Source organism: Tiliqua scincoides, chromosome 1, assembly GCF_035046505.1.
Source record: "Tiliqua scincoides isolate rTilSci1 chromosome 1, rTilSci1.hap2, whole genome shotgun sequence".
Taxonomy (NCBI): Eukaryota; Metazoa; Chordata; class Lepidosauria; order Squamata; family Scincidae; genus Tiliqua; species Tiliqua scincoides.
Genome location: NC_089821.1, coordinates 172,293,950 through 172,320,123, shown reverse-complemented (window position 1 = coordinate 172,320,123; position 26,174 = coordinate 172,293,950). Strand labels below are relative to the sequence as shown.

Here is a 26,174-nt window from a genome sequence, read left to right as displayed (position 1 = left end):
CCAGGGCTCAAGGCTTCCATTTAAATCAAGCAAGCCTCTTGATTTAAGTTCTCTTTAGCAGATGCTTCTGCACCCTTGTTCCGTTTTGCAAATGTTTGGAAGAGGTCTGATTTTTTAAACACTAGGATGTAATCCTCATTTCCATTTGAAATAAAGTCCAAGGCTACAATTCAGAGCACTGCAGCTTAAGAATAACACCCATGGAAAGCAATGGGGTCTACTTCTGATTATATAGAATTGCAACTATGTGTAGCTGGACTTGCTCATGCTCATTCCTTGTTGTTGTCTCTCTGCTGTGAATTGAATTGCACCCTCCCAGTTATATGTTATATTTTGTATGTAAAATGTAAAGCCTCTGGCTTAACACACCAGGCACCTTAAATAAGGATTTGATTAATGGTTCTGCTGGTATGTTGTTTACTGTGCATGTACTCTGATAGTGTTTACAAAAAGGTTGCGCAGACCAGAATTTAAAAAGTTAATGAATAAAAATGTAACTTATGATCTTTTACTATATTTTTTAATATTAGAGATTGTACAGTTCTTAGGTAACAATTATTGGTAGGTTATTTTTCCAGATCTGACCTCGGGTAAAATCAGGCAAAACTATAGTCAAACCCCCCTTTAAACCACCCCACCCAACTTATATGGGTCATAGAAAATTTCATGATTTTTGCTCAAAACCTGCCCTTGACTTATCTGTGAGAACGCCTTGTGTTCGAGTGCCTATGGTGTTTGATTTTCAAACAGTGAAAGGCAAATATTTTCAAAAAGTAAGCAATTTTCATTTTACATCTCTGCTAGTTGCCAATTTGCTGATAGCAACACCCTTTCTGATTAAAGTGCTATGTATATTTTTACTTTTAATACTTATGATAAAACACATGAATGCAGACAAATAGAAAGAGATCCTATCCTAGATCTTCCAGTGGCATGTCTGGTCATGCCCATGGTGCTTTCCAGTTGGTTGTGATGTCACTGTTGAAGTTAGAGCAGAAAACTCTCTTTGACATGACGGTGATGGTTTCCCTCCTTCCAGCTCTGGTGATAATTGCACATGGCAGTTTAATATGGAGTTTTAGCCTAATTGTAAACATTCCTAGTCTTTGAGACGCATGCTCTAAGGGGGAGAGGTTTCTCTCAGGTTTCTTACAAAGACCCTGAAGTTGTGTATAACTAGACAGGAAATCTTCTTCAAATCCTGTTACCAATTAAGTCATAGGATACAGTCTGTTCCATTTATAGTATGGCTGTTGAAGCTCTGTGCTCAGAACAGTGATCAATCTGGAGAGGAACAAAAGAAATGCAAGCAATTTTGTCTGAAAAAAAAGTACACAGTTGAGAAATTCCATCTTCCCTGCCCCGTCTCCCCTCCCCAATGGCAGCCTCATTTTACAGTAAGAAGGCAACTTACATAGGCTAATGGAAAATTGTCTCATTTAGTTAGATGAGAGTATCTAGCTTAATCAGATCTTTGGCAGTCTGTCTTTGAAAACAAGAGAGCATTCGATTTGCATAAAATATGCAAGCTGCATTTTGCAGAAACAAAACAGAGAAAATTTTTGACACACTACATAAATATCATGCAATTAGATGTCAGGTGCATGCAAACAAAAAAAAGATCATGCATGATCTGTAAATATTTTGCTCAGGCTGATTTGAAGTACTAGAAGACCCTGCCAGCAGAGAATAAAACCATCTGAAATGTAGTGTTGATAATTCTTTTAAATGAGAGTCTATTGAGAGATTCAGAGTTGGAACCCGAAGTTGAAGTCAGTGGCAGCTTCAGTGTCCAGGAGCAAAAGCCTTCCACGACATGCACTTTACATGCCAACTGCTGTCCTTTTACCCTACACTGCCCTGGGAACTTTTTCAGTTGGGCACCATCCATGCCAGGCAGTGAACGGTTTCACCACCACTGCTGTCATTACAGGCAGCAGCAGAGGTGTCCCTGGGGTGGATGCTACCCAGTACAGCGCTTACCTGGAGGGGTTCTCAGTTCTGGAAGTTCAAAGGTGATATATTATGGTTGGCAACCTTCAGTCTCGAAAGACTATGGTATAAGCCTACAGCACCCGGCATTCCCAGGCGGTCTCCCATCCAAATACTAACCAGGCCTGACCCTGTTTAGCTTCCAAGATCAGACGAGATCGGGCATGTGCAGGGTAACAATAACATTATCGTATCGCATTGACTTAAATGCAAAAAGCTCCAGACAGCTTCTGTTCAGCAATCTTCAGCCTGCTCTAGGTCCAGTTGCTTCATGTTCTTGCTGGTGAGTGGCAAAAACATGATCATCGATGAAAGGGCAAGGAGGCTGGACTCGGAGCCAACCAAAGATCACTGAACAGAAGTTGGGGTGGTGTGGTGTCACCCCCCCAAGGGTGGCATCCGATGTGGTCTGCAACCACCACACCCCCTAGTGACGCTACTGGGCAGCAGTACAAAGAAGAACTTGTGTCTGCACCTACCACTTACTCCTCAATACATCCTGGCAATCTTGGGCCCTGGGTTCAGACTGCCTGACTGGGCAATAGTATGACAAAGCCTCTTCTTTTCTTCCCCAGCTCCAAGTAAGGAGAAGTCAAATTAGGTCCTATGCATACTTTCCTTCAAGAAGACCACCCATGGTGAAGACGCTGGAGACTAAAACAGGGAGCAGGCCAAGGAAATATATAAGGTCCAAGTTGTTACTCTTAGGGCACAGTCCTAACCCCTTATGTCAGTGCTTTCCAGCACTGACATAAGGGCAACACAGCTCTGAGGTAAGGGAACAAACATTCCCTTACTTTGAGGAGGGCTCCGTGAGTGACACCCAACTGCAGGATGCAGCACATGTCCCATTGACACCGCTATGCCAATTACTCAGAAAGCAGCAGGCCCATTACCCTACAGTCTCCTGAAAACTCCAGATCCTGCCCCATCTGCCTGACTGCCCTAATGCTGCTGTGAATATTCCTTGTGTAGGAGCAAAGTTGTGCAGCTGCAGCAATATATTAGCCACTGTAAATTGGACTTTAATTGTCTCCTTCAGCACAAAATATATTTTGCAGTAGAGGGACAGTAGACCTCTTAAAGATGTCACTATTATTCAGAGGCACCTAGACTCATAACTCATCAGCAATGCTGCAAAGCTACTGCTGGGAATTTGCAGGGTATCAGAGGTTAAACCGATAGCAATACGCAAGACTATGTATAGGAGGACAGTGCTGTAAGAAGGGTTACTTTTTCTATTTGTTAGCTATATATTTTTTCTGCCACCAAATTATATAATCTGTGACAAATGGGAAGTTGAAGGAAAAAAAAAAAACCATACACACACTTCCACACTCGAGGACAACTGTTTTGACCTCTTCTATTTTTCTTTTATGGTCTGTTTAATAATCTCAGAGCAAGGGATTGCGTGTAAAAAGATCTCCATGATGTCTTATGCCACTGGGATTCAGCACTGTTAATTCAGTTGTACAGTAATTGAAATGGCTTGGTGTTTTTGCCTAAGGAAACCTGTATAGATGCTTTCTGGTGTCCTTGTAGTGGGGCAACCAAAACATCTGGTTTTGTAAAGCTTGGCACTGGTTTCCACCTGTTTAATTGTGCAGTTCACCCCAGAAAACCCACTTGAGTATCAATGTGCTTTTTCACCAGTGATAACCACTGGAGGCAGTTGGCTGTGGGGCTGATTATGTATTACATGCAAATACAAGTCAGTGAGCCCAGCAGTGTGTTGTTTTTTTTAAACAGACAACAAATTTGGGAGAGATGGGGCAGGCAGTACAGAGGAAGGGGTGTTTAACTCTTCCTGTGTTCATTATTCCTCTGCTGTACTTTGCACCCCAAGAGTGCTACTCCCAGGTTCAAAAACTGTGTTTGTCCTGCCAAATCCTCACTGATCTGTTCTTTTTGGATGGTGGCAAATATATGTATCATTTTGGACTCCACTTTCGGATGGCACAATCCTATTGTGCCTGTGTGCCAGCGGAACACTTCGCTGGCGCAGTTTATCGCAAATGTGCATAAACTCGAGACAGCACTGGAGTTAGTAGCGCTGGCAGAAAGGGCCTGTAGTATCATGCCAGTACCAGTGCAGGCCCCAACGTGCGCTAGACTAGGTAAGCTCTGCACTGCGCAGAAGAGGAGTGGGGAAAGGGGCAGGGAGGGGTGGAGAAATTTAACAAATGTCTCCTTACCTCGAGAAGACCTCCTGACTGCAAAATTCCCCCATGGGATACAGTGCCAGCCGCAGCACAGGGGCTTCAATGGGATGCATGCATTTTGTCAAGAACACAAGCTACATGGGGTTCAATCACTTAGAGCTACTGTGGCCAAGAGACTAACTGGGAAAGCAGAACAGAAAAATAAAGCATTATTATTAGAAGGCTGTTTGTATTCAGTACTCCTTCACTATTTAGGCAGACTGCAACGAATCAACTCCAGTATTGCTCCTCAGTTCAGTAGATTGCTCTGACAGCCCTGAAAAAATCACATGGGACACCTACTCGGTAGTATCCTAAATGTAATATTTTGTAATTGTGAGAGGAAAGCACGTTGTTTCACTTGCTGAATTTCATAGCTGTTATTAATGTTGGTTTAATTCTTGTCAATGAAGTGTCTCATAGTTCCATTCTGTTTATCATGATGATGACCATGACGATTGGAACAATAAATACTACTTCAAGCCGTACCCTAAACTAAATGAACAAAATGAATAGGGATTTGGAAATTGCACAAAGGAAAACATGCAGAAATGTTTGTTCTTTCTTATTTGAATTATAGAGTATGGGTGAGATAGCATGTGTGGGAAATAGGCTATGTAAAGAGCTCATGTCTCTGGACTTTATTAGGCAATCGTATATTCTGGGAGTATAGACAGAAAGAATAATTATAGCCTCCTGTCAGGGTTGTAAACATATTTAGAAATCACTGGAGTGTTTCAGCATGTAGGCTGGGTTCATACATTTTTCTCTCTGCTGAGTCTCTTCCTATAACAGGAAATATGTCTATGCCATAGATTAGGGGTCTCTAAACTTTTTGGCCGAAGGGCCACATCAGATATCTGGCACAATGTCGAGGGCCGGGGAAAAAATTAAATAAATATGTTAGAGATAGAACTTAGATGAATGAATGGGCTCAAATGTCCAGGACTTCTCCAAGCACCAACACAGCCCAAGATATAAAGCACACACTTAAATGGACCCCCATTTAAGTACAAGCATATCCCACAAGCACAACTCTGTTTGTATTTGGTCAACTGGGTCAGAGGCTCAGGGGATCAGAGACTGGCTGCGGGCCATATAAAGGCTTGCCGCGGGCCGCATATGGCCCCCGGGTCGGGGTTTGGAGACCCCTGCCATAGATGCCTAACCCCTTCCTTTGCAAAGTAAGATGAGTGTAGGTCAATAGATGAATATAGGAGAGGCAGCACTTCTGGACTAACAGTTCTTCTTGTGCTTAAAGGAGCAAGAGCCTTTTTCTTCCTCTGGCCTTGGCAACCCTATGCCTATAAAGCAACCCCTCTCCCTTGGCTTTCCCCCTTTTCATGGCCACTTAATTTCAATGCACACACTGTCCATTCTGAGGTCTTCATAGGTGGGTTGCCTCTAGCCACACTCTGCTCTTTTAGTCTTGTGGCTGGTTAGAGAAGGTGAAGCTTTGTTCCATCTTCTTGCCCTTGTTAATCTCCATGGGGTGAGAACTTGAGGAAGATGTTGGTGTGGAGAGAACAACAAGGCCACAGGGCTACTGCAGGAACTCCTCTAAGGTGGTTGAAGGTTCAAGAGCCTAAAATCAGGGTGTGAGTGTTTATGACAGTGGTGTCATTGTGGGGTGCAGTAGGTGAAGACTGCACCGTGTGTCATCCTCAAGGAGGGTGACACCATACCACTTCATTTGGCAAACTTCAGCCTGCTTGTTGGCAAGAACAAAAAAAATTGGGCCCAGAGTGGGCTGAAGATCTCCGAATGGAGGTGGGCTTTTTGCATTTAAAGCAATGCAACAGCACAGAGGAGCAACGTGATTACATCATTACGCCACCCCCAAATTTCTGGAATGCTGAACTTGTCCAGATAAGTGCTGCACTGGGTGACACCCACCCCAGGGATGCCTCTTGGTTGAGGGCAAAGACATGGGCGGGGGAAGTCTGAAAAGAGGGGAAGAGACTGTAGATGTTTGAATAATGACAGAGCAAATGGTATAGAGGAGTGTGTGTGTGTGTGTGTGTGTGTGTGTGTGTGAGAGAGAGAGAGAGAGAGAGAGAGAGAGAGAGAGGAGCAGTGGCCAACCTGGAAGCAGCACAGCACCTCTCTGTTTGTCCAAAAGGAGCAAGAAGTGGTCAGTGGTTGACTGCACTTTGCCTCAAGTTTCTCCTTGTCTGGGTGCCTGCTTTTATCCCATTACACCCCCTTTTTCCTTCCCCATGCTGCTTCATGTTCACTTGGAAACTACAATGTTCACTTGTTCGTTGGTTTTTACTCCCACGTATGTTGCAGAGGATTGCAGCCTTTAATGTTCTGTTTCCCTGCTTCTGTGCTGTTTTTGTAAATCTGTCATCTCCTCATAATGTAATATTTTCCATTACTGTCATGCCCATTCTCTCCTCTTGTGAATATTCTATTTCTCTTCCCCTCTTGATAGCCCTCTTTCCTTACACTGCATAGGATCCAGCTATTAGGGTTTTGATGTATGTGTAACACTAAATATGCACAGGATTTTCCAAGTGAGGTCTGAAGTACAATGTCATACATGGACGTTTTGAGTCTGTTTCACCAAAGTGTGATGCATTCTACACCACTCAAATGCCAGGGTGTATAGACGGGCTGTCTGTCTTCAAGGAACAGTTAAAGGACAGCAGCAGCATGTTCTGAAACCGTTGACACTAACAGCAGATGACAACTGTAGAGGTTTCTGTTTGGTGATTTAAGATGTAAACCAGGATGCTTTGTTGTTGTTTTTTAATGTTGGCATTTGTAGGAATCATTTTGAAATCTTCAGTGGAATAAAAAATTCATATACCCCTTAACACGCTCAGTTTGAAGAGCTGCCAAATTGTCCATTTTTGCTTGAAGATATTCTGTTTTGTCTTGTTGAAAAAAGAGGGCATCTGAGTGGGCATTAAAAATGTAAAATAGTGGAACAAGTCTTAGCCGTTGATCTAAACATGTTTTGTACCATTCATGACAGTACGATATATAGAGATATCTGCAATAAGCTGACTGGAAAAAAAATGATTTACTGTGACTTGAACATAAGGGGAAAAAACATTTCATCAAGTGGCAAATGCACCGATGTGAAATGACCCAGGCAGCCCAATCCTGTCTGTGCTATGATACAGCAGAGCCAAAACAGCTACAGCTGTATCCCACATGGCTTAGGGAGGCAGTTGGAGGTCTTCTCGCAGTAAGGGACAGTTGTTCCCTTACTCAATGTTGAGCACTGGCAGCCTCTATGGATCTATTTGGATCTGGACCAGCTCAATCGCTGGTGCAGTTCAGAGTAGCTCCTTATAGGGCTTTCAGGCCTCTGTTGCTATTCCTACCACCTCCCAGATCTGAACCATCGTCCTCCCCTACCACTGGGCACAGCACATACTCCATCCAGCAGCAAGTCCCTCTCCCACCAGTGCAAGAGATCAGCACCCACCTGTGCAGTCTCTGCGCTGGCAGCAACTACCACAGGGCCATCGTGTTCCTCCTCATTCCTTGCCCCCATTCTACTCTCCCCTGCCCCTCCCACTTTCCCCACCACTTTATCATCACCAGTGGCTGGCCAGGGATCTGCTGGAGTGTGTGGGAAGACTCTGGCCTTCTCAACAGCGCTCTGTAAGCTATGCGGCACGCTGACAGAGTGCACTTTACAGCAGTTTTGCAGCAGTTGCTGCCAGCAGAAGGTGCGTTCCACTGGTGGTGATGCCCAATTGGGCCATAAGCAACCCCATTCCATCTTCAACGTAAGGACCCCTATATGGTGCCAAAAGCTCCCCAGAAAGGACAGGTTTTAGTTGGAACTTGAAGATTGTGAAAGAAGAAGTATCCCTCAGTTATTCTGGTAGGCAGCTCCAAGTTTAAGGGGCAGCAAGAGAGAAAGGACTAAGTCGACTGAGGGAGCAGGAGACCTTCAGGCAATGGGACCTCCAATCCATAATTCTCTCTTTGCAAATTCAGTGGTGCAATGCAACTTTCAGTGGACCTTGGGTGCACACAGTTATTAACGGAAGCTGGGCAACTCTGAGTGATAGACCCATGTGTAAAATCATCCAGGGTTGCTGTCTCAAGCATACTGAGTCTATGGCTGGGCCAATGGGACCAATGGGCCAATATGTAATGGTTGAATCTATAGTAAAAATCCATTCTATGCAAGGAAAATGGAGATGGAATTCCTGCAGTTGGTTTTACAGAGTAAAACAAGCTAATGTTTCAAAATGATTCTTTCCATTGTTAATACATCTGATTGTTTCTGAGAGAGCAACATGGGAGCTGCAGGGCAAACTGGCGAGTTTATAAATATGGTATTCAAAAAATACACAAGTGCCAAAAAAGGGTAATATCCTTTACCAGGACTAATTAAAATATAAAATGATGAGCTAGCTTTTGAGTTCACCAGTTCTTCTGGCTAGATGTTAAGCAGAACAAGGTTGGAGCTTTGCCATCATGTGCACTGTCTAGTCTTTTACCCTCCCCCACTTTGATTTGCTTAACGGTCACCCTGAAAAAGAGTTCTGCATAACTTGAAAGCTTGCACACTACTCTGTAATATTTTAGTTGGTTGCAATAAAGGTAGCAGCCTTCTTTGTCTACTTTATGTGTTACCTTACTTATAGGAAGAGGTCAAGAATATTTCCTGAAAGTTACCTGCCTTAGGATCTATTCAAACACAATGAATTTGTTTGTGTCTAAAAATGGAAAGTGTTAATGTGACAATGATTTTGGGAAACGTATTGTCAGAGAGCTGTGCGACTTGCTGAGGCTTTCTGCTGCTGCATAAAGTTGAAAGCCTGGTGCTGCTGCTGTTTAATGTGTGAAATGACTCTTGGGAGCTTAATTCTCTCACAAACGCTTCTAAATGAAGATTTAGCAAATGTGAAATTCTCTTGGAGTTTGAAAGGCTAGTGTGTGTCCGTTCGCACAAATGTGCACACACGAATACGTCATCCTCCCTTTAGTCTCCTTTTAGTCATCCTTTCTCTTTCTTTATCCATTCCCCAAAGCCAACAGTATGAAATATGAGTTAATTTATTAAGCCCCTGTGGGCCATACCCAATATGGGATATCTCCTCTTAAACAATACATTGAAAAATGAAAATGCTAAATTGCAGGTTTAGATGAGTGCTCTGCAGTCACCGAGTGCTAGGATTTTTCCCCGATTAATGATTTGGGAATAACAACAATGTCATGGAAGAGATCAGCGCCAAGGACGGAAACAACTACCATGAAGTTTCAAAAAGTTACTGTACAAAAGAGAAATGAAATTGTGTTTGGCTTGGAACCTTAATGATTGGATCGCTCCCATTAATGCTGTCTTTATTATCAGAAGAACTGTCCCTTCATGACCAGCTTCACAGCATTTTCAGTCATTTACCGTTGAATATCTAAGTAGTTCTGTTTCCTTTAAAAAGAAAAAACAAAAATAATAAAAAAAAACCCACAGCATGAGTGATTCAATTTTATGGCATGCTTTTGCTTCTCGGAGATTTAATTATGCTACTGTTATTCATCTCTTTAATGAAATCAACAAGGTAATTAACAATGTGTCTCAGTACTAGGAAATTTTGAAACTCTGTCTTGCTGGGTACCCTTGATTAGATCCTCCTTCACCCTTCCTTTGCTCATGTAATGATGGTGAAAAGCAAGCCACCATCAGAATAATTTAGGGTTGTGAAATTCCCTTCCTCATCTTTACCACTTCACTCACTGGCAACAACTTGGACAGCAATTTTGGAAATAGGGCCTTGCTGGCAGCATATCCTGTTTCCTAGCAGTGGCCCTACTCCTCTGATGTATGACGTAAGAAGCTGCCTTATATTGGGTCAGACCACTGGTCCCCCCCCTAAATTCCTCTTTTCAACACTGACAGCAGCTTTCCAGGTTTCCAGACAGGAATCTTTTTTTTTTTTTTTGCCTACCTGGAAATTTCAAGGATTGAACCTGGTACCTCCCACACACAAAGCAGTATGCTCTACCACTGAACAAAAGCCCCCTCCTCCAGTCTCTATGGCTACTAGCCACCATTTTCCTTCCCAGGAGGACCTGGAATTACACTGGAATTATTCAACATTTTCTAGGAAAAACATAACAGCAGCCAATGCTCCCCCCCCCCCCAAGAAATCATGTTGACATTGTATCATGTACATCATGACATTCATTTGTGGTCACTCCAGGGCTCCTTTGGGGAAAAATAGTGGCATCAGGAATAGTATAGAAATACAGGATAGCACCCAGCAGTGGAAGAAAGGGGAAGCCAATGCCAAACAATAGAATTTAATATATGAGTAGATGTCTGTAGGCACAGTGCATTTCAGCAAGGAGTGCCTCCTTCTGGGGCTCAAATAAAATTTCTTCTTTCAAGAACATGGGCAGCCCAATCCTAACTTGTGCTGGAATGGGGAGGCCGGCTGGTCTGCCCCATAGACATCAAAAGATTGGGGCCAAAAGTGGCTCAGCCCAGGCAAGGGGAATCGCTTCCCCTTACCCCAGGAAAAGTCACAGCAGTTCCTATGGGGCTATTCGGATCTGTGCCACCAAAAAAGATGGCACAGTTCCAAGCAGCCCAGAGCTGCCCCGAACTGCCTGGGAACAGGATAGGATCCAGCAGAAGTGCCAAATTCTGGCCCCACACCTGCCACCTGCCCACAGACCCACCCACTGCTGACCCTTACCCCACCCCAAAATGCCTCCTCCCCACCCTCCCCGCACACCCCTGACTCCTGAGTCAGCCTAGCTCAGCCGGCACAGACTCACCTTTTGTGCTGGCCCAATGAGGCTTGGGCCGGCCTTCAAAGGGTGGCGCACATCTGTGCACCAGCCTCCCTTCTCTCCAGGTGGCACGAAAGTGCTTTACGGCACTTTTGCGACATCAGTCGGCTGGCGCTAGAGACTTGCGCCAGCCCATCCCCTCCTCAAGACTGCACCCATAGTTCTTTGTGATTGTGCTAACATCCTGCTTCAAAATCTAACTTTTACGAACAATGTTGAAATAAAAGAGCTAATGAAACAGGCTATGCAAGAGTCTATTTCTGGGGCTAATATGAAACCGATTTTCACACCTATTTCAGCAGCATTGAAAAATGTCACCATGTTTGGATAATTTTTGACACCCTGTGAACTTTTTTGGCACCTTTGGGTCAGGTTTTTAGTATATTGACTATTACACAAGCCGCTCCTGGTCGGCTACAGAGCACTGTGAGTTCACCTCATTATCCCTGATTGGTCGAAGTCATTTGAATGATGAATCAGGGAGGAGAAGGGAGAAGAAAGAAGCAGCAACAAGAAGAAAAACTGCATCACATGAGCAGCAGTCATAAGAACATAAGAAGAGCCTTGCTGGATCACGCCAAAGGCCCATCTGGTCCAGCTTCCTGTATCTCACAGTGACCCACCAGATGCGTTAGGAAGCACACAAGACCACAAGAGACCTGCATCCTGTTGCCACTCCTTTGCACCTGGACTCTGGTCAGGGAAAATGATGGCAACAAACAAACAGAACAGAAAAGTAGTAAATGGGGGGCTGCATAGAAAGGAAATAACAAAAGTGACTAAGGCACAAACATGAAAGTTTTTATTCCTGAAAATATTTGCCCATCACCATCTCAAATTTCTAATTTAAGCCCGCCCCAAAACCTTTTCTCTCTTGAGCTCTAAAAAAGAGCTCTGCTATGCAGACTGTTCATACAATTACCATTTTAAAAAGTCAGTGTGTTTACTACCAGTCACCATATTCAAGATACAAAATAAATGCAGATATCTTTGTGTGTTACACGACTGTGTTCTGTGTTCTGAAACAAAATGAGGTTTGAAGAAACCTGACAGACGCTCTTCTTAAACAATTTCTGGATAAGTAACCTAATTATTTGGTATGCAATCTTTCTTGGAAAAATTGCATTCATTACTCTAAATAATTGGTTTAAACTCGGCTAATTTTGCCCTGAAGCATACATTTGCTTAAGCCAGTTACCTAACAAATTTGAATACTTTCCAATCACATGCAATTATCTTTGAGAAGCAGTAATATAACAGATTCCCTAGTTGCCTATAGTCCTACTCATTATAAGTGGCAAGATATGTAGATTAGAATGAATGGCAGCTGTGGCCCAAAAAAAGGGGGGGTCATAATGAAGTTGCTAATCACCATTTCCAATCACCGTTTCCAGACTGGGGGTGGCAGATTGGCTCATGCTCGACATGCTACATGTTCTACACACATCATTTGGATTTGGCTCTTTCACTGTCTTCTTACTACCTCAGCCTTAGACAATGAGCCTACCTCCAGTCTGAACTAGCATGGCCATGCTCATTGCTGCAGGGGCTATTATGGTATGCAACAACCTATTTGTTGGATTCAGTTATTTCCAACATAGGAAATTTTACCTGTATAGTGACCTCCAGAACAATTGTCATGTACTGATTCTACTCCACTCTGACTGTGAGACCACTGTGGCCATCTGTGTTTGGATCTACCATGAAAAAGATCACATTTGGTTACCTAAATTGGGATGGGCCTGGTTCAACAAAAAAGTCATTTTGATTCTCCACCGCTATTCCAGCACAGCCACCAATCTACAGAAATGCAAAGCACCCTTATCTAATCAGAAGTAACCCTCACTGTATTCAGTACTATTTAGTTTGGAATTGCAACCCTAGACATTCTAGAGTAAAAGCACAGAAATGCTCCCCTTCCTTCTCAGGACATGCAAGGATGTGGATCGGACAGTGTTCCAGGATGGTCCAGAATGGGAGATCTGTGCAGACCTTCCCTACACCAGCCAGGCCCTGCATCCCACTCAGTCAAGTTATATGAGCACCAGAGCTTATGTAACTTCACTGAGCAGACGAGGAACGCTGGAGAGCAGTATAAAAGAACAGACCTCCCATTCTCTGTAACAAACCTACATGTGCCTACATGTGTATCCATTAGTACATGCCAAGGACAAAAGGGGAGAAGCAGGGCTCTGTTGTACTCTGTGGGATCTCTATTACTAGTAAGTCATTCTGCTCTACATGTTTTCAATCCTGGGGGCAAAGTATGCTTTCGAACCAAATTATGGGTAATGGCAGTGATAGGTTGATATGTTACCCAAACTCTCCCAGCTCAGAAGTGTAATCCCCACACTCACATACATAAACACTTATCTATGGAGATATTTATGCAGCAGAAGAAAGCCAGGAAGAATCTCCTGAAAAGTGACAGCAAATGCATTCCAATGTGATTATGCTGAAAAGAGTCACAAGCCTATCAATAATAATAAAATCAGCCCCACAGGCTGAACTGTATACTTTAGCACCTTTTATGGAGTTCAGGTTTTGTTTTTTTTATTAACTTTTTAAGTGAAAGTATTATTTACTTTTTGAAAGTTCTCAGCTTGTCACATTTGACACTGTTTATTTAATGCAGTGGTTGGAAAGGAGAGCTACAAAGGATGTCTCACTAGAGATTTGAATTATGATGAACATCCGGTTCCATCGCCTACCCTTTGTAGAGAGAACATTGTCGTCAACAGCCTCCAAATTATCTGCGGTTGTGCAGCATGAGTACCTTAAAGAAATAAAAGCTCGGGAATTACAAAGGAGCAAGATATGAATGTGTTAAAAAGATCCACTCATCTGCTACATAAAATGCTAGAAAGCGAGAAATCGGCTTCATACACGAGTGCTACTCATTATTTTTCTATGGAGCTCATCTTGCTTTCAAGTAAACATGTTTCCATGATAACAGAGACAAGCAAAGTGGAGGGAAGCTTTTAACGTTCTGTTGCTGCAATATACAATGCACTCCACTTCCACGGTACATGCTTGCCAGAAACAGCTGCCAAACCCTTTCAAGATGCTGGTATCTGTTTGACAATTATCACAATTACAGGGGTTGTTGCTTATGGTATCTCTCACTTTTAGCAGACAAAGGTTGCTGAACTAACTGGAAGGGCACATGCTCGTCTCTGCATGCTATGCATGAGTTCACTCAGGCAGTGCAAGGTTAAGAGCAATGTATCAAAATATATACATCATGAGGTGCCCATATCTGTTGACTTTCAAAGATCAAAAAACTTTCAAAAAAAAGTCAGAGAAAGAGTTTCTGGGGGGCTGCATCCAGCCAGCAGTACTTATGTTTGGAAACCCCCTTCCTGGACCTAAGTCTGCAGCCCAGGTCCAGTGTGGATCCAAGTAGATCCATCTGTGCCGACTGGGGGGAGGGCCAGAGGCAACTGAATGGCTGTGCTTTTCTGAGCTCTTGAAAGCTCTTGGGAAAGCATGCTATTTCCCATGCCAAAAAACCATGAGTCTGATGAGATCCAAGGATCTGTGATCAGGAGAGATTCGATCCTACAGATGGTATATGGTTTCCAAGAGGAAGGGTCCAGCCAGGGGCTTTTTCTCCTCCAAGGGAACCCAGCCATCAATGTCGGTGTTGGTGAGGATTCATGTTGAAACTAAGCCAAAGGCTCCAAGCAAGACAATATAGAAAAATTAGTGATGATGGGACAGCAGCACACAAATCAATTTTTGTAGGTTCAAGCTAGTCTGGATGTTTTAACTACACAACTAAATGATCTTAGTGTGCAACTGAAAGCCATTAAAGATCAAGCAGATGAGGATACACAAAAGATTAGAAAATTAGAAAAAGGACAACAAAAGATCAATCTAGAATATTGGAGATAGAACAAAACCAATATGATGGAAAGGCAACTTTAATGGAAATTCAGATGGAGAGTGCAGCTCGAGTGCTGAGAATACAAAATGTACCAGAACAGAAAGGGGAAGATGCACGATGTCTGATTGGTGATTTAATATCAGAGTGGATCAACACGCCAACAGAGGAGATACTCATGGATCTGGATTCAGTGAGAAGAGTGAGCACTTTTTATCTAAGAAAACATGAACTACCAAGAGAAATCCATGTGAAATTCATCAGAACTTTTTACAGAGATAAAATATTGAAGATCTCACAGGAAAAGGAATGGATGGTGGAGGGTAGTAAAGTGAAAATTCTGAGACATATCCCATGGAGAGTGAGAAAGAAGAGAAAAGAATATGAAGAGCTAGCAAAATTTTTAAGAGGAAAGCAAATAGTATATAGATGGCTTCTCCCGGAAGGTATGTTTTTTTTTCAATTCCAGTCACAGAGACATAATATAAATTCAACAATGAAAGCAGAAAATTTTTTGAGTACAGTGATGAAAGGTGAGATGAGAAATGAAGAAAATGAGGAAGAGGAATTGAGAAAAAAAGAACTAGGAAGTGTAGAAAGGGAGCTGGAAGAAAAGAAATCAGATGATTCAGAGACAATTGAGGAATCAGAGAAGGAAGAAACTAGAGGGGCCAGGAGGCACTCACTGATAGCAACAAGAAAAAGACAAAAAGAGAAGGTGAATAGTAAAAAGAAACATGATGGTTAAGGCAGGATGGAGTATTTACTCTGTCAACATAAATGGCTTAAATTCACCTCAAAAACGAAAGAAAGTCTTCCTTCAATTGCAAAAGTTATTTGCTTAATATTATCTTAGATATTATAAAGAAAATGATGTGTATTTAGTTATTATGATATTAACACCTGTAAGGATTTCATATGCTAGATACTGGAAAGTTATTAAAATTCCAACAAAAGATGAATTAATAGAGAAAATAATGAATGTGGCGGAAATGGATAAGCTTACGGTGACTTTGGATCAACAGCGTAAACCGACACAGATAGAGCAATGAAGATCATTTTATGCTTGGTTGAAAATGGAGTTATAGATGTATAAGATAGGGCATTTAGATGAATATATTGTATACATGATATATTATATAAGACATGATATGATAGATAAATGATATTAAGAGGCTAAGCTAGAAGAACAAGATTAGAAGATATGTATTGATTGATTAGATATATTGATATATGATTGCCTGCACCCTCCAAAGGTGTGTTTTTGTGTTTTGTGTGTGTGTGTGTGTTGTGTATTGAGTTTGTGTTTGTTATGTGTTTGTTTATAAATAATAGTAACTAGGTATTTATATACCGCCTTTATGGTCATCAGATTACTCCTCTGACTTTATTCAAGGCGGTTTACATAGGCAGGCATTTCTAAATCCCTCAAGGGGATTTTTTTACAAACATAGAGGTTATCTCTTTCAAGAACCAACAACATTTCAGATGGATCTTCCTGGTTTGGTCTCACTTCTGGCCTCCAGTTCTCCCACGCAGGCTGACAAGCAGCTCCATCTCTCACGTGGAGGGCAGCCAAGACGCTTCTTGCTCACACCAAGAGCAGGTGGAGTCACTCAGCTGGGCTTGTCAGCTGCTTCAAGGTCTCGCCATTCTCAGCCATTCAGGGAGCTGCCGGTGTCCTCGAACTGGCGACCTTCTGATGTTATCTTCAGGCTAACAGAGGCTCTACCCTCTAGACCAGGCCTCCTGTCCTGTTTATATTTGTTTATAGACCTCCTCCTGTTTATAGACCTCCTGCTGTTTATATTTGTTGTTTGTTTTTATTATGGAAAATAATAAAAATAATAATAATAATAAAGATCCATCTGTGCCATGGAGGCTTACCCCAAGGTAATGGAATAAATATTCCTTCTGGGACTCCCCCCTACTCCGCAGGATGCAGCATGAGCTGTTCTGGGCTGCCTCCTTTAGTTGGGGAAAAAAAGCATAGGATTGGATTTTAAGGTCGCAATCCTAACCTCTTTGTCAGTGCTTTCCAGCACTGGCATAGCGGTGCCAATGGGACATGTTCTGCATCCTGCAGTTGAGTGTCACTCACAGAGGCCTCCTCAAAGTAAAGGAATGTTTGTTCCCTTACCTCAGAGCTGCAGTGCCCTTATGTCAGTGCTGGAAAGCACTGACATAAGGGGTTAGGATTGCTCCCTAAATAAGTTAGAGAGATTTTGCCATCATAACAAAATCCTATATTTTATCTAACCAAATTTGGTGTCATGATCAGGCACCTTTCCCCTGTAAAATAGCTCTCTGTGCACACTGAGGCTGACCTAGAAAGCCACATCCTCATTCTTACCAGAGTTCTAGGTCATGATCTCACAAAACCTTACTCTTTTGGATGTAAATTAGAGGCCCCCAACAGTCTGGTGCCCACTAAATCCAAATCCCCTTCCTGGACCTGCAGCCCAGGTCCAATGTGGGTCTGAGTAGATTCATCTGCACCATGCAGATTTACCTCAGAGTAAGGGGACAGATGTTTCCTCTGGGACTGCCCCCCTTGCAAGATGCAGCATGAGCCATTTTGGTGTGCTTCCATCAGTGGGGGGGGGGGAGCATAGGATTGGGCTGTAAATAAGTTAGATTTTTTTTTTATTGCTATAGAATTCATTATTTCTTGTAGTCCAATGTACTTTGGAACCGAAAATTTTGATAATCCCCCCATATTTGCATGTTCTAAATCTTACACAATAACCCAAAAATACACATTACTTACTGGAAGAAAATCTCATTGATTTCAATGGGAAATACTTCCCAGTAATATGGTTTTGATCAGTGTGTGCATGTACCAAGTATAAATATTAGAAAGGCAAAATCTCTGAAGAACAAAATAATACCTTAAACCAGGGTGGCCAACCTTTCAATTTTAGAGCTCTGGGACCGTTATCAATTGTGTAGCTTGGCATCTGACAAGCTGCACCTGCTGAAATTCCCTCTGCTACACAACTGTTAAAGATCCAGGAGCCGTCAAGTTGAAAAGTTGGCCACCCCTGTCTTAAGCAATACAGTAGCATGAACTTACATTGTTGAACTAGGGACACAATACAGCCAAAGGTAAGCATTTTTATCCCATTAATTGCAATGAGAGTTGAGATTTATGCACATGAATACCACACACACCAAATTCAGTGAATTTGTGGCCACAATCCTAACCAACTCTCCATCACTGACATAAGAGCAATTGCAACTCCGAGGTGAGGAAACAAATATTGTCTTACCTTGAGGAGGCTTCCGTGACTATCCCCCAACTGCAGGATGCAGCACATGTCCCACTGGCACAGCTATGCCAGTGCTGGAAAGTTGGTTAGGATTGCGCCCTTAGAAGTGTTTTAATGCCCTAGAGCAGGGGTGTCAAAGGCCCAGGGGCCGGATGCGAGCTGCGAAAGCTTTTTATCCAGCCCTCAGGCTCTCAGCTTCTGAGCAGTGATGAGGTGTTGCTGCTGAAAGGGCAGCCCACATGAAAACTGGGCTGTCCCTTATCTTGAAAGATGAACAAGATTTGCATGTTCTCTCTTCTGTCATTTGCAGCTAAGTGAGAAAAAATGTTTATTTTTGGTTATGACTTGTTTAATGACATCACTTCCTGTCTAATGACATCACTTTAGGCCCTCAGGAGACATGATGAATGCTATTCAGCCCTCTGTATGAAACAAGTTTGACACCTCTGCCCTAGAGTCTCCTAGTGAAAATGGGGTAAATGATGAAGATTTCACAGCTAAGCTTAACATAGCAAAAGAAAATATTCTGAAGGAAGCCATCGTGCTTTTCAAAAGGCCTTGGAATAAATGTAATTCTCTTTGATTGTTAATTGCTATGATTCTCTAATTAAAGGACTTAAATCATAAACTATGTTACCCGTATTGATTTTATTTCATTATTCTTAATCAACATTATTACCTTTCCCTTAGTCTTTTGATTGGCACTCCATTTTCAGCTCAGCCACAAAAGTCTTCCTTTTCCATTTCATGTGTAACTTTTAATTATACATGACCTTTTGGCAATAGCTCCGGTAAAAGAATGAAAAATCTTTGTCTCTAGACTCATTACTCATGCATATCTTTTAAAATGGAGACAAAAGTTCTGTACTAGACCTAATGCTTGGCCATGGCTTAATATAGAACAATCTATCACACCCGAAATATCTTTTCTAATTATCGCTTGTCTGTGTCTGTTCGAATATAATATGTTATGTCGCTACTGAGTAAATTTCTTTCAGTTCTAAACCATAGGTAGGGAAAATAAAGAGGCATTTTATTGCCTTTCATGTATCTGGAAAGAAGTTACTATACCATATTAATGCTCAGCTTTGGTACACTGATGGTGGAAGCTAAAGACTGAAGGCTATTAAGGTTTAGAATGTTATTGTACAACAACAGTGTATCCAAATGTTACCATAAGTAGTTTGCTTTGAACATTAACACACTGAGCCAGTTATACAGAGCTATAAAATGTCTCTCTCTGGCTTCAGTGTTTAAGTTTAGTGGGTCTTACTTGGAAGTAAGAGTGCATAGGATCATAGCCTCAAACCTTGATCCACCACCACCAGTTGGCAACCTTCAGTCTCGGAAGACTATGGTATCGCGCTCTGGATGGTGGTTCTGGCACAGCGTCTAGTGTGGCTGAAAAGGCCGATTTGGGAGTGACAATCCCTTCCACACTGGGAGCAAGTGCAGTCTGTCCCTGGTCTGTCTCCCTGGCTGTGGGCCTTCCTTCTTTGCCTCTTAGCCTCAGACTGTTGGCCAAGTGTCTCTTCAAACTGGGAAAGGCCATGCTGCACAGCCTACCTCCAAGCGGGCCGCACAGACGCCAGGGTTTCCCACCTGTTGAGGTCCACTCCTAAGGCCTTCAGATCCCTCTTGCAGATGTCCTTGTATCGCAGCTGTGGTCTACCTGTAGAGCACTTTCCTTGCACGAGTTCTCCATAGAGGAGATCCTTTGGGATCTGGTCATCATCCATTCTCACAACATGACCGAGCCAACGCAGGTGTCTCTGTTTCAGCAGTGCATACCACTAATGCACTGATCCACTAATTGATCTACTAGCATTGATCCACTAATGGCCCAATCATATCTGGCGCTACCGCTGCAAGCACTAGCATTCCAGTGGCAGTACGTACTTTATGTCATAAATGCCGATCTGGAAGCACATGCAACTGAATGCTTCTGGGCCACTGCCACAGGCACTGAAGAGGACACTGTGCATGGCGGTGGCAAAGAAGTGCCCTACCAATGCTAGTAAGACAGCAGAGTGGGCAGAACGGGATGGGGGTGGGAGGATCTATGTGGATTGGGGGAGGGCCGGGGGCATGTCAAAGGGGGTGGGATGGCAACTGGCATGAGTAACTTGCATTGGATTCTTTCCCTTCCATAGCCAGCAACACGCCTCCTTTGTCTTATCAGATTTGCACTAAACAGCTGGTGGAGGTCTGAACAGACACGTTGGTGACTGTGAAGCTTACAGAGGGATAACGGAAATCATTTTCTATTATGTTTCCCAAGCCTTCTGATTGACCTCCCTCCCCACCATAGCATGCAGCCTGTTTTGGTGTGGCTTCATGCTATGGCAAGGAAATGCATAGGATTGGACTGTCCATTGCATAAGAAAAGCATATGTCATAAGGAGGGGATAACACTGGTTTCAGTGGGATGTACAGCTGAACCTATAGATGTTCACTGAGAAGAAAGTTGAAAATGGGTACAGTGGAGTTTTATCCCAACTGAGTGTGTTAAGATTCCCGCATTAGACATACTGCAGAAAGCACAGAATATTGGCATAGAGTGTTGTATACTTCTCATTTGCGGAAAGCAGCAACACAGGTAATTTTCTAAAAAGGTAGCTTTGGATACTGCTCTTGTCAGGCCCTTTTGGTGGGGCAATAGGGGAAATTGCCCTGGGCCTTACATAAGAAGGAGCCACAACAACACTGAGAAACAGTGTGATCCCACTGAGGAAAAAAATGACATTGATGCAATTGTAGTGAGAAAGAAGGTTGTGGGTGGCCTCAAATGAATGATCAACACTGAACCTCTCAGTCTTAAAAAGGGCCTGGTCATTGCAGAAGATGATGAACTATGTCTTATATTGACCTTGACACAGAACCCATGACTCTTGTGCAGTTAAATGGAATCAGATGGATAACATTCAGAATGACCCTCGGCATCTGCAGGGGATCCATTCCAAGACCCTCTACAGATACTACTTTCCATGGCTAATCAACTCTGCAGTCAGCCCTTCCCAGATTCTATCAGAGGTGCCTTCTGGATGTGTCCAGAGGCTGCCTGATGTGTGGGGAGGCTGCGTCCAGGAGGTCATTGAGGCCCTCTAGCCACGGAGTCAGCATCCACATTGAGGCAAATCTGCAGGTGCTGAACCCGCAGGTGCAGAGGTTCCATTGTATTTCACAATATAGGCAAGATGGTTTCAAGATCTGCATAAGCAGGTGAACACTTGACCTCTTTGCTTCTTCATATTTGGGCCATCAGTTTGTCATGTAACTTCGGGCACAATCCTAACCCCTTATGTCAGTGCTTTCCAGCACTGACATAAGGGCAATGCAGCTCTGAGGTAAGGGAACAAACATTCATTTACTTTGAGGAGGCCTCCGTGAGTGCCACCCAACGGCAGTTTGCAGCACATGCCCCATTGGCATGAAAGTGCTGCGAAGCACTGACATAAGGGGTTAGGATTGCGCCCTTCTTCTAAACACTTCAGAAACATGACTGGTTCTTTCCACTCCTTATGCTCAAACTATACGGCACCTTTTAAAATCCCTACACTGTCTTCCCGTCCACTCCGGATTCAGTAAAAAGTCTTCCTTATCTTCAGGGCCCTTTAGGCCCTTTAGGCCCTGAAGATGGAGTCTTACCCCCAGTTATTATCATTCTGCTCGTATATCTCCCATGACCTTTGCTTCTCCACTGTCACTATTCAAAGGTCTTCTGCTCCCTGAAATGGTTCCATTCTTTCTTTCTTGCCCCATAATGCCCAGAATTTAGTCTTTCAAGATGGATAGGATATGTTTGAGAGTAAATAAGGGAAATGCGTTTTACGAAACTCACAGTATAAACATTTATATAGATAAAGAGAGTAGGGGGAAGATGCAGAGGTATACTGTGAACTATCTGACCAGAATCTTTCTGATTCTAAATATACACTCAAAGTAATAGATGATAACTTGAACTTTTCTTATAGTGGATGTGCAAAGTTCAGAAGAGGTTATGGGACAGAGATAAAATGTCTAGACAACATGATTACTTTCTGAAACATTCAATTCTGCAATCCATAAAAGGAGAGGCAATCCTTAATTTAAGTGAAATTAATTTAAGGGAAACATGCTGAGAAGCTGAGAAAGAGTTATCATAAAGGAACTGGAATTTTAAATCTTTGTAGCAGGACATGCTAGAAAAAAATGAACATTTAACTTTTAAAAGGGCAACCACATTAAAAGGGCACTAGTGAGGGGAAAATGGAAAAGGTTGATAAAAACTTAAAAATCTCAAAAGTGCAGTGACACTGCCTCAGGATAAAATGTTACCCCTAAAATTAAAAAGCTCCAGGAAAATGCTGACAAGGCTAAATAGCACTTTTAAAGGAACTGGTCAGAAGCAGAGTATGCTTGTGTCGTCTGTCAAAAATGGAACTTACTTTTCAAATGATGAAGCTCTCAATAAGTCTGTATTCTTGAATATACAATGTGTTATCATAAGGAGAAATAGCTGCAAAGCAACTAACTAAAGACTGGAAAAATATCTAATTTGATCCAGTGAAGATCTATTTTTAAACATTGATCAATGCCAAACATTGGCTCTGCTCTCTTTTTATGTAGCAACAATTTTAATATGCAGGGTGCTTAACATCCTCCCATTAAAAACATAGAGATTTAAATTGCTGAGCTAATGTTTTTAACTGAAGTGTGATACGTACATGGAAACCTTGAGTATTGAAATCATTGCTATATAAACAAGAACAGTGCCAAAATTACTGATCTAGCTCTGCATTTTTTTCATGAATTTTGGGTTGAATCCTATCCAATTTTCCAACACTGACAGGCAAGCCAATAGGTCACGTGTTGCATCCTACAGTGGGAGGCAGTCATGGAAGCCTCCTTGTGGTAAGGACCTCAAGGGCTGCCTTGTGGCTGCACTGGCCCCACAGTAATGTATCTCCAGTTTTCAGAAAACAGCCACACATTGTGAATATGGTTCTCCATTTCACTTGCAATCACTGCTATTTAACCTAATTGGCCATGTGATTTTGGTGGATGTTTGACATAATATGTGACATTATGATGTCATGGATTCCTATAAAGAAAACCACATGGGCTGCCACAGTCAGACTATATGGGGGTGAGTGAAAATGAGGGCAAAGAACAAGAAAACAGATGAGGTGAAGAGGCAGGAGCTGGGGGGAGGGTGCCAGGCAGTACTGAAAATGCAAATATTCATTGAAATATTTTGAGTAACTTCTTCAGATGCAGTGAATATGCTAATTTCAAAGCAAATGTCAAAAGTAGCTACTAAAAAGTGCTTAACTTTGGCTGCACTGCACCCACTGTTTTGAAAAATGCATCAGAAGCAGGAAGCCTCCTAAATACACAACAGAACTATTGATCCCCTAGGTCTGAGGTATTCAATCTGTGCGTCCTGCCTCCCTAGTGAGGCGTGGCTAGCCTCCAGGGGCGTCGCCAGGCATCTCAGGGAGAGAGGCTGCTCTGCTCTGCTCAGCTGCACGTGCTGCCTTCTGACTTGCTGCTTTTCTGCGGCTGTGAATGAGTTGGGTGGGGCAGCGTGCAGTGGGGAGGGTGTGTGAAACATGGTGGGGGGAGGTGGGAGAGAAGGCTGGCTGGGCAGGCAGAGGTGCAGCATCTCATCATGGAGCTCTCTCCATGTGCAACCTTGCCCCAAGGACTATATTTCCCAGTGTGCCCCTCACCCTGGGCATCCTGGGATTGGTCAAGGCTGCTTGGGAAGGAAGGAGCCAGCCTGCTCCTAGTGGGGGGGGGGGATGTCCCAGCCTGCATCCCTCCATCTTGCCTGGGGGGAACAGGGGTGGCATCTGCATGTTGGGTGTATGTGTGTGAGCAGCCCCCATCTACTTTGGGGTGAGTTGTAATCTTGCTGGGTGTGGCTGCAATCCTTTCCACACTTTCCTGGGAGTAAGCCCCATTTACTCAAATGGGCAAACTGAGTAGACCTACATAGGCTTGGGGTCTGTGTCAGCTTAACGCAGGATCCTCACCTTTCTCTTTTTTCTCCCCCTCCAAAAAAGAGAAAAAAGCCACTCTTGATGGCTTTGTCTCCAAAACTTGATTAAAAATAAAAATCCCCATTCCTTTTTAGCTATTCCCCTTTTTCTTCCTGCCTCCTTTTGGGGGTGGGGGGTACTTTGTCGGCTGCTATTGTAAGACAAAAGGCACAAGCCTAGCTAGCTCTACTCAGAAGTAAGTCCTATTGTGTTCAATGGGACTTACTCCCAAGAAAGTGGGGTTAGGATTCCAGCCAAACAGTTTCTAGGTCTCAGTTTGCATCAGTTTGCAATTAGCAGATACACACAAAACAAAGTTTTCCCTTCCTGCAAATTCATCACTTCCCCCCTCCCTTTCCAAAACCCTCCAGGTGTGCTGCTAACAAACTCAGGGCACAATCCTAACCAGGTCTACTCAGAAGTAAGTCCTATTTTGTTCAATGGGGCTTACTCTCAGGTACGTGTGGTTAGGATTGCAGCCTCAGAATGCTGGCAGCCTTGTTTCTAGTGTATAATTATAACACCTTCATCCCCATTTTGGGGGTAACTGAGGTGGGGTGTTGTAATGGGGAGCCGTGGCCAATGGCTACAAGGATCAGGGGAGGCACAAGCCAGAAAAGTTTGAGAACCACTGCCCTAGGTGGAAAATGAGCACTCATTGTTGAGGAAGACTTGCTCAGAAAGGCAAAACAATTCTTTATGGAAGATTTTTAGAGAGGTACCTTCACCTGAAATATTTATTTCAGGTGGTATATCTGAAGAGCTATCACAAAACTAAGAATGGGTTCTTAAGAACAATTAAAAAAAATTCAGCAGTAATATTACCAAAAACAGATGATAATTCACCAAAGAGCAATGAAGCACTAAATTATTCAAATGAGATAATGGCTCCTTTTCAAATCCCAGCCATTTTGCATAATGAATTTACTAGATTCTGTGAACATCTACATTTGGAATGTTACATGGGAACTTGCAAATCTACCAGCAACAGCAGATAAAAATCAAGGATTTTCCGAATGGCTCCATCCTGAAGAATTCCTCTCCTGAATATGGGTAGGAGCTCATGGAAGCCCTTTTAAAAATGGAATCTGTGACCACAATAATGCTACTGTATAAGTGGCTCTTAGTGTGCTGCATCAGCCAAATAACATTTTCTACGTACCACAGGCAGTTGACAGGTCTTTTCAGTGAACTGTTGTGACACATAAACAGCTTGCCATGTGCCCCCTCCCCCCAATCAGGGGCCATTTAAAGCACACTTCATCATGGGTCTGCTGGTTTATTTTTCACATTCCTTTTTCATACAGGAGACAGAGAAATAAACCTACATTGTATGGTTCTGCTGTAGAATGTAGCAGTTTCTTTGTTATGTAAGGGGGCTGCAGGTAGGTCGATGGTGGGAGGTGGTTAGTGATGATACATGACTTCATCTTTAATAGCTTTTGGTAACTTTGCATACAACATTTGTGAGGGTGTGCATGATGATTCTGTGTAGTTTCTAGATCTTCCACTTTTGCCATCCAAGCTCTGAAAGCAATAAACTCAGAGATGTATAATGGATCAAACTCACTGCTGATAGATGTACAACTAGTTGCTTTGTAAATTCAAAGAGATCCATGTTTTGGGGTGATAGAAGGTAATCAAAAGGCACTGTATTTGCAGTTTGCTTCATTTTTATGACTGCTTACAAAGGAATTACATATATTCAGGGTGCAGTCATAAGCACAGTTAAGAGGGAGTAAGCCCTATTGACCTCAGTGACCTCAATCTGAGTAAATATGCCAAGGAGCTAGTTTGTCACAAGCTTAGGCATTGTAGGTATGAGGGGTAGTTGTTCTTCATCTCCAGTTTGTGTGCCCTCCCCCCCATTTCATGGAGCCTGACTGCTCTGCATCTGCAACCTAACATAGGACCAGTACCCAGATTGCTTTTGCCCAACCTCCTAACCAACTTAATAGTGATGCAGATGTAATGGTAACTGTAGTTATCACAGGAACAAAAAGAGAGGGGCAGAATATTGTCAGTG

The 26,174-nt window shown here is 42.9% G+C and overlaps 1 protein-coding gene and 1 pseudogene across 1 annotated transcript in view; one reads left to right on the top strand and one right to left on the bottom strand.

Moving 5' to 3' along the window:
* The window catches only part of KHDRBS2 (KH RNA binding domain containing, signal transduction associated 2), a 386,303-nt gene that overhangs the window by 323,025 nt on the left and 37,104 nt on the right, over positions 1-26,174 (top strand). The gene's annotated exons all lie outside the window — the stretch shown is intronic.
* Positions 2,064-2,182, bottom strand: LOC136637538 (5S ribosomal RNA; annotated as a pseudogene).